This window comes from Gopherus flavomarginatus, chromosome 5, assembly GCF_025201925.1.
Source record: "Gopherus flavomarginatus isolate rGopFla2 chromosome 5, rGopFla2.mat.asm, whole genome shotgun sequence".
In the NCBI taxonomy this organism is placed as follows: domain Eukaryota; kingdom Metazoa; phylum Chordata; order Testudines; family Testudinidae; genus Gopherus; species Gopherus flavomarginatus.
The window spans coordinates 132,408,937-132,423,110 of NC_066621.1; the positions used below are offsets into that span (position 1 = coordinate 132,408,937).

General features: G+C 40.2%; 1 protein-coding gene across 16 annotated transcripts in view; it reads right to left on the reverse strand.

Annotated features, from left to right (window-relative positions):
- Positions 1-14,174, reverse strand: part of DICER1 (dicer 1, ribonuclease III) — a 97,565-nt gene that overhangs the window by 81,161 nt on the left and 2,230 nt on the right. For 14 of the 16 annotated variants that reach the window (XR_007774589.1, XR_007774590.1, XR_007774591.1 and 11 more), the window contains one exon: positions 659-723. The exons of the other annotated variants lie outside the window; for them this stretch is intronic. The gene's annotated coding sequence lies outside the window, so the exon portion shown is untranslated. The remainder of the gene's footprint in view (positions 1-658; positions 724-14,174) is intronic. 16 annotated transcript variants of the gene reach the window in all.

Here is a 14,174-nt window from a genome sequence, read left to right on the forward strand (position 1 = left end):
ACACACATCGATAAAGAATTCCTTTCATTTCACTTCTAAACAAAAAAGGCAAAAACAGTTCAAATTATGTTTTGTGCAAATTTTAATTTGAGCCTCAACAAACGCCCTCAATGCATGAAAAAGCAGAGTGTATTTTACTACCTCCTGAACATGTCAATACATTCATATTTGAATTAATTTAAAATATATCTTATTAATTTCTAGTAAGACGGTGCATTATCCAAAATCGAAGTTCAATTTAAAAAGGATCCATATATTTAAATGTCATTTGTACAATGCAACTATCAGGATTTAACAAATAATTTAGTTTAATACAAACATGTAATTGCTGCTCCACAGACTTGCATCTGAAACCCAAAAGTATGGATAGTCTCTAAGCAACAATTCTACTTCGTGTATCCACAACTTTACATCCCCATACAGAAAAGGGAGCAACAGAAATTACTCAATTTATTCATCCAATGTGTAAGCATTCCGGGAATGACTGAACCATTCACCAAAAGAAAAAAAAGTTCTAAAATCCACTTTTGTAAACAAACTGTTACTGAAAAGTTAAAATACAAAATGAACCTTGATAAGAATTTCTATCCTAATAGGTTTTAATAATGTTAACAAAAAAGGACATTCCTAAAGATTACTTCAGTGTGTTCATTTTTACCTCGAATGCTGCTACTGAGCTTTTCCAGAGTTTCAAGCCTGTAATTTTGTTTCACCCTAGGTAACCTAAAAGGTAATATAAAAAGAGAACACTTTAACATGAACTCCCATAAAAATCAATCATGCCATGTGGTAGTCTGTTTTCTTGCATTTTAATATTTCGCTCTGTGGCAACAGCACATGGTCCTTCAAAATCTAATCATCATGTGTCCTTTCTTGGCTGGGGATACAGACAGTGAGTGTCTGAAATATTGGTTCTAGGTGCTCAGGAGATATTTGCATATTTTCTGTTTTATTTGCTAAAGTAATTGCTAGAGTCCAATTAGATTTACAGCTTAAAAAACCCCTTCACTGTGTGTTTCATTTATTACCAAAATGGAGTTTTAAAGAAACTTAATATTCACCATACTTTAAAAGGCTTATAGCATGCATTAGTTTTATGGAGAAATAAATGCAAACACAATTATTACTTCATTTTACAAAAGGATTTTCCATTACATTCAGGAAAATATAAGGTACAGTATGTAAAATCAGATGATATATTTTGTACTCTTGTGCAAAAGAAAACTGCTTGAACTTTATACCTCAAGATATCATATTAAGCCATGTCTCTGTCTCACGTAAAGACCCTTTTCTCCAGGATAAAATTTCTTTTTTCCTTTCTTTTCTCCAGAAAGTACAGACAACCACTTGGTACATTTAGTGATCAGAGCTGAAGTTTAATGAGTTCCTGTTATGTCTAATTTGTTAGTTACCATCAAACTGCTCATTTGCACTGTCTAAAACATGCATAATTTCTATTGAAATAGTATCTAGTCTAACAGTAAAATCATTTCAGATGCTGTTAGCATATTATTAAAGAAATCACTGTTTTCTATCTAGTAAAATTGCTAAATCTGGTAAAAAAAACCCTTGTTTAAGATAGAAATGGTTCTCTCCACAAGAGGAACAGAATGTTTTCTCTGATGCACAGAGGTAGTCAAAATATATTATTATAATATTGAACTTCTAATTTCTAATGATGTACTAATCAGAACAGAAAAAAATGTCACAATCCTTTGGTATAATATCTAACTTCATACACTACATAATATTAGTTTTTGATTATTAATGTAGGAGGCAAATATATTAAGGTGACAAAACGGAAATGGACTAAGTATCACTGATTCATGAAAAATTCACTGACTTCCGTTTTAACACTACATAGCTGTAAAACAGGGGATTGAAATTTTAATTGAGGGCATCAATGAATCAGACACTGACTGCCCTTCAGCACAACAGGCCCTTTTGAGGTCAAATTTAACATGTATCCCAGATAGGCCACATATACCAGAAACTCAGTCAAATTCTAGTACAAAACAGCAAGTTTACAACATATTAGCATCTAAATGATGTTGGTTGAAACCTTGGACAAAGACCTGTTGCAGCAGACAGCAACCCTTCCTGTCTCAAGGCCTAAGGAATCAACAACTTGCCAGTGAGCACTGCCGAATGATGGCAATAGCGAATGGTTACCAAAACAAACTACAAAACCCACTCCTTTCCTTCACTGCGGTGTGTTGCAGATACCAGTCAAATTTTAGTCAAAGGTCTCTTTTACTACACACCGAATAAGCAATCTATAATAAGTGGAAAGCGTGTTAAAAAACACAAAAAAAGAAAAGGGGAAACCATGACACTACTAAATGACAAAACTAGAAAGAGAAGATACTTAATGTACAATGGTGTTACTGTGGAGAAAGAAATTGTATAGACAAAGTAGGCTTTTCATTTTTGTAGGATAATAGGGCTCACATTCATCTGTGATTAATAAAGGTAAAATAAATGACAAAGATTAATAAAGCCAGGAGGGAAAGCTCAGTAGTTTGAGCACTGGCCTGCTAAACCCAGGGTTGGGAGTTCAATTCTTGAGGGGGCCCACTTAGGGCTCTGGGGAAAAAAAGATCTATCTGGGGACTGGCCCTGCTTTGAGCAAGGGGTTGGACTAGATGACCTTCTGAGGTCCCTTCCAACCCTAATATTCTATGAACACTAACATGGGGACTTGCTATGACTGGTTCATAAGCCTTACAAGGTTAGTTTAGCAGTATGATTAACTAAAATTTTCTTTGAGTTGTTTATGCAATATTAAAAAAAATCACTTACAAGCTAAAAGCTGAGATTTCCAAGAGTAACTATTGATTTGGGAGGCCTAACTATACTAATTTTAAAGGGCCCTGATTTTCAGAAAGTGTTGAGAGCCCACCCTTTACAAATCAGGCATCTTCAAGGTGGCTCAAGTTAAGCACTCAAAAATATAATTTCCAAACTCAATAGTCACTTCTGAAAACCTTGGCAAGAATCTTCCAGGCATTTTGGCTAATTGCTACTTAAAGTTCAGCCAAATGTCAGTAAATTTAGACAAAACACACCAGGCCAGTAGGAAGGGCAGACACTGATTCACAAGCATTGTGATACCTAAAAAGTAATTCAAAGAGCTGTGCAGTAAAAAGAATAAAAAAAAAAACCTTAAAATTTACTTTATTTATAGTTAGTAATTCAAAGATTGCCAGAAAAAAAGCCAAAATAGAATTTCAGAATTAAAAAACCCTCCAGAAGTGTGGTAATGACAGTGTTTTCCAATACAAATTATCAAAGCTGCTGCTTGATTTAAAAATCTTCTATAGTTTGAAATACAGAAGTTTTCCCCTCTCAAATTGTTACATTAATTTTCTAATAAAACCATAGGGAACCATGGAATTATTAAAAATAATTCACAAAATTAACTCATTAGGCCCCTATCCTGCTGCTGGATCTGCACAATTGATCTCATGTCAATGGATCTCCATGCAGGAGTAAGGGTTGCCAGCATGGGTCCCATTGCAGAATCAGTATTTATGTCAACAGTCACCAAGTCATTTCTAAAACTGCTAAAGACTTCATGCAAAATCTCCGGGATTAAAAAAAACAAACAAAAAACTTCATTCTTCCCATTCAGAACCAAACAAAGCATTCAGACGGAATAAACTAGCAGTTTGACAACTCAGGGTGGCTGGCAGCCCATAGTAACATTAAGTAGCAAATAAACCTTTTCCTAAGGTTAGCAGTGTTTAAATGTTAACTATTCTTTGGAAAACAAAATGCAACAAAACAAAGTCTTGACACTATTGCAGTAACCAAAAAACATTAGTTCTTTGACTAGATGCAATTATTAACATTATAAATAATACACATTTTGTACACAAAAAAAGATACATACAGTAAAATAAAATACCATCCTAATTATAAGAGTAGGGCTAAAATTCTCTCCGCAATTACCCTTACTATCTGACTTCTTAATAACCATGGGCCCAATCCTTCTGCCATTGAAATCAGTACCAAAACTCACATTGGCTCCAAGTAGCCTCCTAAGCAAATAGTTTAAGGGCAAACAAACATTAAGAAAGTCTTCCCTCATCACTACTGTGAATTGAACTACTGATCACAGGGAACATTCCTTCCACTATGATTATACAGAACAGTGGTGTATATTTTCAGAAGTGACTAGTGATTTGGGGAATTTCATTTTTGGAGTGCCCCCACCTGAGACAACTTTAAATAGTCTGATTTTCAGAATGTTGAGCTTCTACTCTGAAGTGTCTGTAGTGGAACACTTAAAACTCACTATCATGATGACTTTGGGAAACTGTTCTAGCAGTTAATTGCTCTCACTGTTAAAAGTTTATGCCTTTTCAGTCTGAATTTGTCTAGGTTTAACTTCCAGCCATTGGATCATGTGATGCCTTTCTCTGCTAGATTGAAGAGCCCATTATTAACTACGTGTTGTCTATACTGTAATCAAGTAACCCCTTAACCTTCTCTTTGTTAAATCAAACAGATTGAGCACCTTGACTCTGTCACTAACAGGCAGATCTTCTAACCCTCATCATTCTCGTTGCTCTTCTGTGAGCCCTCTCCAATTTATCAACATCCGTCTTGAATTGAGACCACCAGAACTAGACATAGTATTCCAGCAGCAGTTTCACCAGTGCCAAACAGAGTCGTAAAATAACCTCTCTATGCCTACTTGAGTTTTGAATAGGACTAGAAAACCCATTAGAGGCAGAGTCATAGAAATGTAGGGCTGGAAGGGACCTCAGGAAGCCATCAAGTCCAGCCCCCTATGCTGTGTCAGGACCAAGTAAACTTAGACATCATAGACAGGTGTTTGCCCAATGTGTTCTTAAACCTTCCATTGATGGGGATTCCACAACCTTTCATAGAAGCCTATTGCAGAGGTTTGAAAGTGAAGACAGTACAAAATTTTCTAACTAGCCCTAACTTTCTCTATATTCTTACAAACTGCTTTGAGGCTAAGTACATGTAGGGCTGGGAGAGACCTTCATTTAAAAGAGAACCACAGAGTATTAATGCACAACCACGGGCACAGGAAATTACTTCCTTCCCCTTAATTGACTGTATTATAGATAGTTATTGAGTTGTAAATCCAGTACAGGGAGCATGTGTACACAACTCTGAAGTACACTGCAGGGAACATTTCTGAAATTACAAGATTTCAGGGTTTAGTAGAAGGAGTATGTGCAGTGGGAAAAAAGGGTACTCGCAGGACAAGTGGAAGTAGTTATGGTGGGTATTTGTGTGAAGTGCCATTGAAGGTGTTTTTCTCCTCCTCCTATCTGAATATGGTTGTAGTCTTTCCAGTATGATGCAGGTTCTGGAACAGGAGCAGATAGGCAGGTGTTATCTTTAAGACTGCTTTGCAGCTCTCCCGATGTGATCCCAAACAGACTGCTAGCAAAGTGGAGGTTCCACTGGAAGTAAAATGGTAATCCTGAAGAAGAAAAAAAAAAGGGGGGGGGGCACAAGACTAATGTTCAGGTGCCAAAATCACCTTGCTGGACCTTCTCAATTAGCTCCAGTTCATTTTGAAGCTATTCAAAAGGCACTCAAAGATCTTTGGTTGCAAGGGAAAGTATGGGGAAAACATGTGGTGCTCAGGGAGTGAATCTATTCTAGCAGCTACACTCCATTACAAAACAGAAAATTCCTTTAGCTGGCCATGAGATGGAAAAGAGGAGCAGGAGTGAGATCTGGAAAGGGAGGTTACGATTAGAGCTCCTCAAGGATTAGTCCTGGGACCAATCTACTTAACATTTTCATTAATGACCTTGGTACAAAAAGTGGGAGTGTACTAATAAAATTTACAGATGACACAAAGTTGGGAGGTACTGCCAATATGGAGGACAACAGGAATCATACAAGAAGATTCGGTCAACCTTGAAAACTGGAGTAACAGAAATGGGATGAAAATTAATAACGCAAGGTTTAATTTAATAGCACTTCAGGACTAACAAAGAATTTTTGCTATAGAGTGGGGCTATATTAGTTGAAAGCGACAGAGAAGTAGAATGACTATGAGCCACCAATGTGATGCAGCTGTGAAAAAGGCTAATGCAATCATACGATGCATCAGGTGAGGTATTTCCAGTGTAGATAGGAAAATGTTACCACCATTATACAAGGCACTGGTGAAACCTCATCTGGAATACTGTCTGCAGTTCTGGTCTCCTATGTTTAAGAAAGATGAATTTAAACAGGAATAAATACAGAGAAGAGCTACTAAAATGATCAGAGGAATGGAAATCCTGCCTTACAAGATGAGACTTGGGGAACTTGGCTCCATTTAGTCTAATAAAATGAAGACTAAGGGGAAATAGGATTGTGGTATATAAATACATCAGAGGAATAAAAACTAGGGAGGGAGATAAGTTATTTATGTTGAGGGACAATTCTGGCACAAGAACAAATGGATATAAACTGGGCATCAGTAAGTTTAGGCTTGAAAGTAGACAACCATCAGAGGAGTGCAGTTCTGGAACAGTCTTCCAAAGGGAGTAGTGGGGGCAAAATAATCTAACTTATTTCATGACAGAGCTTAAGAAGTTTATGGAGGGGATGGTATGGCGAGATTGCCTACAATAGCATATGGCCAATCTCCAATGGCTAGAGATGGGACACTAGAGGCGAAGGGCTCTGAGTGACTACAGAGAACTCTGTCTGGCCGGTGGGTCTCACCCACATGCTAAGGGTGTACCTGATTGCCATATTTTGGGTTGAGAAGGAATTTTCCCCCAGACCAAAGTGGCAAAAACTCTGGGTTGTTTTGGGATTTTTGTTTTGTTTTTTTGTCTTCCTCTGCAGCACAGGGAATGGGTCAGTTGCTAGTTTGACTAGAATAAATGGTAGATTGTCAGTAACTTAAAGTCTTTTAAGATTTGAGGACTTCAGTAACTCAGCCTGAGGCTATGGGCCTACTACCGAAGTGGGGCGTGAGGTTCTGTGGCCTGCAATGTGCAGGAAATCAGACTAGATCAGGGGTTTTCAAACATCTTTGCACTGCAACCCCCTTCTGACAACAAAAATTACTACCCCAGGAGAGGGGACTGAAGCCTGAGCCTGCCGAAACCTCACTGCCCTGGGTGGGGGGTAAGGTACCAAAGCCCAAGCCCCACTGCCCTAGGTGCAGGGTAGGGGTGGGGGGTTCAAAGCACAACAGCTTCATAGAATATGGAATACAGAATAGATTATTAGGGTTGGAAGGGACCTCAGGAGGTCATCTAGTCCAACTCCCTGCTCAAAGCAGGACCAATTCCCAACTAAATCAACCCAGCCAGGGCTTTGTCAAGCCTGACCTTAAACACCTCTAAGGAAGGAGAGTCCACCACCTCCCTAGGTAAACCATTCCAGTGCTTCACCACACGTAGCACCTCATAAAAGAGGCACATCTGTGGGGCAGAACCAGAACAAGTGTTTGCCTCCCTTGTCTTCTGGCATTTTTGCCGAAGCTCCTTTATTTTCACGTGGCACTGCTGCATGTCCCTGGTGTAGCCATTCTCCCCATGTAATCTTGGCATAGATATCAGCGTGTCTTCTGCTGGATCAGAGCTCTCCCTGCAGACTCTTCTCCCCACATGGCATTAAGATCCTCCACCTCCTGTGTACTCAATGCTGGAGCGCATTTACAGCCTTGAGTCTCCATGATCAGCTGTGCTGGCGAACTCTCCATGCTTATCAAACAGGAAATGAAAATTCAAAAGTTCCCGGGGCTTTAACAAGGGAGCAGCTGTTTCCTGTGTACTTGGCTGGCACGCAGTGAAGTTGAAAGTGCTCTCCAGAGCAGCCACAGCGGAGCACTGTGGGACACCTCCTGAGTGCCAATTCATTTGAATTTCGCAACGCAGTGTCTACACTATCCCTATGTCGACCCATGGATGTCGAATTAAGCGATATACCTCTCGCAGAGGTGGAGTACAGAAGCTGACTTTAGAGACCACCTAGGTTGGCAGAAGGGACTCGGTAATGTAGACATATATATTATTAGATAGACTTAAAATGGCTTATGTCAACCTAAGTTTGCAGTGTAGACCAGGCAAGAAGCAAATACATGACTAGTGCCACATGACTTCAATGGGTCTACTAATATGCTTAAAGATAAGTATGCTATGTGCATCAGGCACTAAACCTGTATTTTCATTAACATTTTCTTAGTGACATTAAATTTTTGTCATTTCAAAACAAAACTGCTGCAGCATTAACAATGAAAAGTTATTTACACTTTCAGTACACTGACAAAGTTACTGTGAACGTTTTTGTTCAAAGGCTAAAATTTTCAAACACTGAAATGTAAAATTAGGTTCCAAAGCCCATACTTAGGCACCTAAGGCTGACACTGTCAAAAGCACCTAAATGACTTTGGAGCATAAGTCCTATTAATTTCAAATGACAACGCCTGCTAGAGGAGTACAGCCAGGTTGAAGTTGTTCAGTTTTCTTGATTTGTGGAAATTCAGTGTGTCAGAAGATGGTGCTACTGGTAAATATAGTGCAGGTTATTTGCTAATCAATTTTGTATTGTTCTCATGGGCAGGATATTAATGGGATCTTAATCTTTCCATAGATCATCCTGTTACATGAGAAACTTCTTAGAAAAAAAGACAGTATAATTTTAGATTTTACATGTAACAATTAGGAAACTAGAGAAACAAGTACAAAATATCCACTTTAGCAATTTAAGACTTCAAAATGGAAAGTATAAACACTAGGAACATGTACATTTAAAAAAAATTAATTATGATTTTTATCCACCTGGCTCTGTTCCTACTCCTTTCTAGACTTGCTTTGAGTAACCAAAAGCTTAGATGTGGGAGTTTGGCTTCTTTCCAAATTTAACCTTTGTTATTAGATTTCACAGTAGCTAGCTCTTTGCTTATGAAGCTGCTGAAATCTTTCATTAGATATCCAAACATACAAGTTCGTTCAATCCAGTTTCTTCTTCCCAGATATCATATTAGACAGAAACACTTCAAAACACTTACTTTGGTCCAAATCATGGCTTTACCTAGCCAATTTTTGTGACATAAGCAGCTCAAGATGACTGCACCAGCTCTCCTAATCAAGCATCTAAAACAAACTAAGGCCATGGCTACACTAGAGACTTGCAGCACTAGTGAGGGGGTTACAGCGCTGCAACTTAGGATGTGGCCACACTTGCAAAGCACGGCCAGCGCTGCAACTCCCTGGTTGCAGCGCTGGCTGTACACCCGGTCGAGCCTCGGGTGTAGCGATTCCAGCGCTGGTGATCCAGCGCTGGTCAGCAAGTGTGGACCCCACCAGCGCTTTTATTGACCTCCGGGGTATAAGGAGGTATCCCAGAATTCCTGTCCACAACAAACCGGAAGAAAGGGAGAGCTCGGAGTTCAGCCAAACTGCTTATTTAAAAAACAAACACAGCTCCTGTTTGCTGAGCGAGCGGAGGCAGGCAGGGGAATTACTTTGGAATGTTCACAGCTGTTTGCTTGAAGAGAGAAACAGCACGCTCACACGGCAGAGGGGGAGGGGAAAGTCCATGTTGAGCAGATGCTTATCTGGTCTGATGGCTATTTAGGGGTACATAATTTGCATTTAGTGAATGAGAGAGGGGTGGGAGAAGGGGTCAGAACTTTTAAAATGATTGAAGGTAGGCACTGTGTGTCTTCCAGTCCTTAGAACTTGCAAGGCAGGGAACTGAGAACAGTGTCAACTCCAAAAATCCATTCTCTCTGTCTCCTCCACGCTCCCTGTCACATTCCACCCCACCCCCCTCTTTTGAAAAGCACGTTGCAGCCACTTGAATGCTGGGATAGCTGCCCACAATGCACCACTCCCAACAGCGCTGCAAATGCTGCAAATGTGGCCACGCTGCAGCGCTGGTAGCTGTCAGTGTGGCCATGCTGCAGCGCTGGCCCTACACAGCTGTATGAACACAGCTGTAACTACCAGCGCTGCAGAACTGTAAGTGTAGCCATGGCCTAAGTATCTAAATGGAAAGTGAGAGAAAGGGAGGAGTGTGGGATATAGAATTAATTGAATAAAGGAAAGAAGGTATTTTATAGATCATGGAACATGAAGCTACTTAGCTTGAGTGAGAGGTTTGGATAACAGGCTTTTGACTGTTGCTGAGAAACACACACTAACTTATCTTCTTTCCTGCTGTCTTGTGTTAATAGTCTTGCTCTAATGGCAATAAATAGAGCTTCAGAAGCAAGTCCCTTATTGATTATTCAGGGAGAGAGTGATTGAGTTTATTAGGAGAGAACATTAGTGGTGGTGGGCAGCAGCGATAGAATGGACTGATGGACATTTTTAGAAATTATAAATATTCTTGGCAATCAACTGCCATTTTTGAAATCGTTACAGGCATATTGCTTGAAACCCTGCCAGAAAAGAACACCTGCTCCTCATCCCAGCCACAACATACACTAAACACTATCCAGTAATTCCTTATAGACCCTTATCCACTGATATAAAGGCAAACAGTATTATTGAAACCATGACTTTCCTTACTGGAACTCCCCTTCCATTCTGCATAAGTAAAATGCAGCTCTGAACAGACTGCAGTTTTGCCAGAGCACTCATTAACCAAGACACAGGTTTCACATCTCAAGTCCTACACAAGTAAAGCACTAACTATGTTAAGTAAGCCACAGAGAAAATTACTTGTCTCTTGGGACCTGATTGCATGTCTTTCGAAGACCAATGAAGATCAAACCTTTTTGGCATTCTCCCAGTTCCTTTCAATGAACTACTTCAAGGTAAAGTACAGACTTGGAGCACCTATAATCTCTCCCCCCCTTAAAAAAAAAAAAAAAAACAACAACTAAAAACAAAAAGCACACCTGCTCCTCCAAAATGTTTTCATCTGTTATAGGTCACGCTTTTTCCCCAAAAGATCTCAGTAGGAAAATTCCTGATTAAATGCTCTAGTTACCACTGTTCAAGAGAAATTCCACCATACTGTGCATCTTCTGATGGTTCCCCAACTACTTTCAATTCTGTCTAATAAAATCTATTTATCTATTCAAAGTATAATCCTAGGATTTAAAGTACCTTGATCCAGCCTTGTGAACTGAACTGATACAAATTTAAGATATATTAACAGCAAGTGGTAACTTTAACTTTCAAAGGATGAATTTTCCTTGATGTCTTATTCCTGTGAAGAGTCGATTAGAGGGACCTACCTCAACTAAAATTTAAGTGCTTTGAAGGTAAGCTGCAAAGTTCACTGTGCTTTTTTGCTTCTCTACATTTTATAAAATCTGAAAGATGTTTTTGTCTTAAACAGAAAATTCAGGTTGCCCAATCTGGAAGCCTATGGTGACTGGAGAACTAATGATATTATAAAATATGAATTAGGAGAGTGAAAGCTGAGCAACTGAAAAAGGAAGGAATTTTTAGAAAGGCTGATAAAAATACTTTGGTTTTGTTAACATAGTTTAACACCAGTTAATAATGAACATTCTGAAGAAAGGAAGTCCTAGTCAAAAATTGCCACTTTAATCAAGACAGCTCACAATACACCTGCTCTGAGACAACCAAGAAGTACTCCAGCAACAGTGGCAAGACCAATTTTAGTAATGCAAATACTTCTAATTTTTCTTCTTTTTAAAAAGAACTTTTCAGGCCCTCTTTACACGGTATAAAGCAATAAAAATGGTAGAAGCCACTTTTTAAAAAAAATCTGCTGTAGGGAACCTTTGCATCTCTCTCTTGCATCCATGTATGCAACTCAGAAAGCGCCACTGTTTTTAAAATCTTGGAGATTATCCAGACAACATGGTAATAGACTGCTTAACAGTAACTAAAAGATAGACTTCTACTTACTGATCAAGGATATTTTCCAAAGGCATTTTCACAAAGATCACATCATGTCTGATTTATATATTAGAGATGTGCCAGATTTATTATTCAAGTTTACTTATTAAAAAGGTCATTCAAATTCAACTACCTGTATAACACTTTTTTCCTTAACTGTTTTAACAGGAAAAAAAAATCTATCAATGACACCTAGGGAGATCAGCTAGAGATACAGACTCACCAACTTACTAACTGTGCAAATTGGCTGGCTGGTGGACCTGCACAAAGGGTACATAGTCTCAAATCAAAACAAAGCTAAAGGGCCTAACCACACTTGTTGCTATCCCCATAAATTAAAAAACCCCACACCAAGCATCTTCTGTTAGTGATCATACTTTTAACTACAGGGCACACACAAGTTTCAAACTAACATTTTTAAGGGCCTGTTGCCTAAGAAAATTCCCAGGTAACATGTTTTACTACTAATTTGTATTACATTTATATCCACAGGCATCACCATCTAGAAAACGTACAGTCACAGTAAAAGACAATCCCTGCTCCAAAAGCTAACAATATAAATCAAAAGGACATGCAAAGGAAAGAAGGAAAAATAGGTGCACAGATGCTACGTAACTTCCCAAGGTCTCACAGCAGTTCAGTGACAGAGCTAGGGATAGTCCCCAGGTCAGCAGCCTACCCACTAAACCATAATGGCTCTGAACTTAGTTTTTTAAATCTCTCTCAATTACTAAAGGATGTTAACCCTTAAGCCAGGCCTCCACAACTCGTAAACTTGCGAGGACCATATTACTCCAAAGAAAACAACTGAGGGCCAAAACCCCCCAGCCCCACCCAATCCCCTCCAAAACACATCCCTTGCCCCAGCACCACTCATCCTGTGGAAACAAACCCTCCTTCCCCAGCGCCACCCCGCCAAAACAGCTTTGGGACAAAAAGCAAGGTGTGGGGGGGAGGGGAGGGTGATATTTTATTAAGAATTGTTCAATTAAAGCAAACTTTTTTTTAATTATTATTTTAAAAAAAATTATGAATCATCCCCCCATGAAATAAGGGGAGGGGAAAAGGGGGACAGTTTGAAGGGTTGTTCTGGGGCTATGAAATAAGGGGAGGGGAAAGGGGGGCAGTGTGAAGGGATTGGATGTGACTGTCCAACACACAAACACAGGAAGCCCGAGGGGCGGGAGGCAGTGTGATAGGGGCCAGGGAGGGGGAAAGTCCCCGGACCAGGGGAGGGGCAGCAGTTGGGGCAGGGCAGGTACAACACACACAGGTCTCCCTCCGGGATTTCCTGGCTTCCCACAGACAGTTCAACTCCCCCTCGCCCACCCCCGATCACTATGGAGGCCGCCTTGGGACCAATCAGCGCAGTAGCCGCCCCACCCCCAACTGAAAGGGGGGTGTCTCGGCCCAGTCCCCCCCCCCCCCGAGCTGCAGCTCAAACCCAGGCCAGATAACCCTCCCCTCGCTCAGCACTTCCCGCCTCAGCGGGCCCTGGAAGTGACGCACCTGCTGTACGCCAGGCAGGGGGACCAGGAGACAGGATACGTGTGGTTCTGGCCATTAGGGCATTTAGAGCGCAGCACGTGGGGCTGTGAGGCAGGACCCCCCAGGCAGGGGGCAAACCCAGCAGCTCCACTCCACTGCTTGCCCGTGGACTGCACAGTGAGCCAAAGAGCAAATGTTGTAGTTCTCTCAAAACAAACCCAAGCCCAGAAAAGTTTTTAATAGAGTTTACGCTTAAAAAACCCAAACACATGAGAATATGTTATTGTCACTCCTTAACAATGTTCCTCTATCCCTATATTGTGAGGTAACAATTATTCCCATATTACATATGAGAAACAGAAGTGCAGAGAAGTTAAGTGAATTGGCCAAGGACACACTGAGTCAGTATGAGCTGGAAGAATGCAACACATAATCTAGTGTCCAGACAACAAGATTGTTGCAACCTAAGAAGAGATATTACTATTTTTCTGTCTCTTTCCTATCCACTAGCAAAAAGACATGTTTGTTGTCGCTGCTGTTCCTGAACATAAGCAGGTGCAGCAATGTTACAGCTCCTCTACCCCAAGAGTATCAGCAATATGAAACTTAGCAGCTTACTTTGATTTAACTCAGTAAGCACCTACACTAAAATGTTGCTCCTGCTAATGGACCTTGCCCCTTATGCCAACTTAATAACTCCACCTCTGTGAGAGATGTGGTGGTTAGATCACCATAGTTAGGTCGATGCAGAGTCAGTGCAGACACTGTGTTGCTTACATCGACTGTTGCTACCTTTCATAAGCCGTCCCACAATGCCCCACACTGACAGTTAAATCAGTGCAAGCACTCTTGGTAAGGATG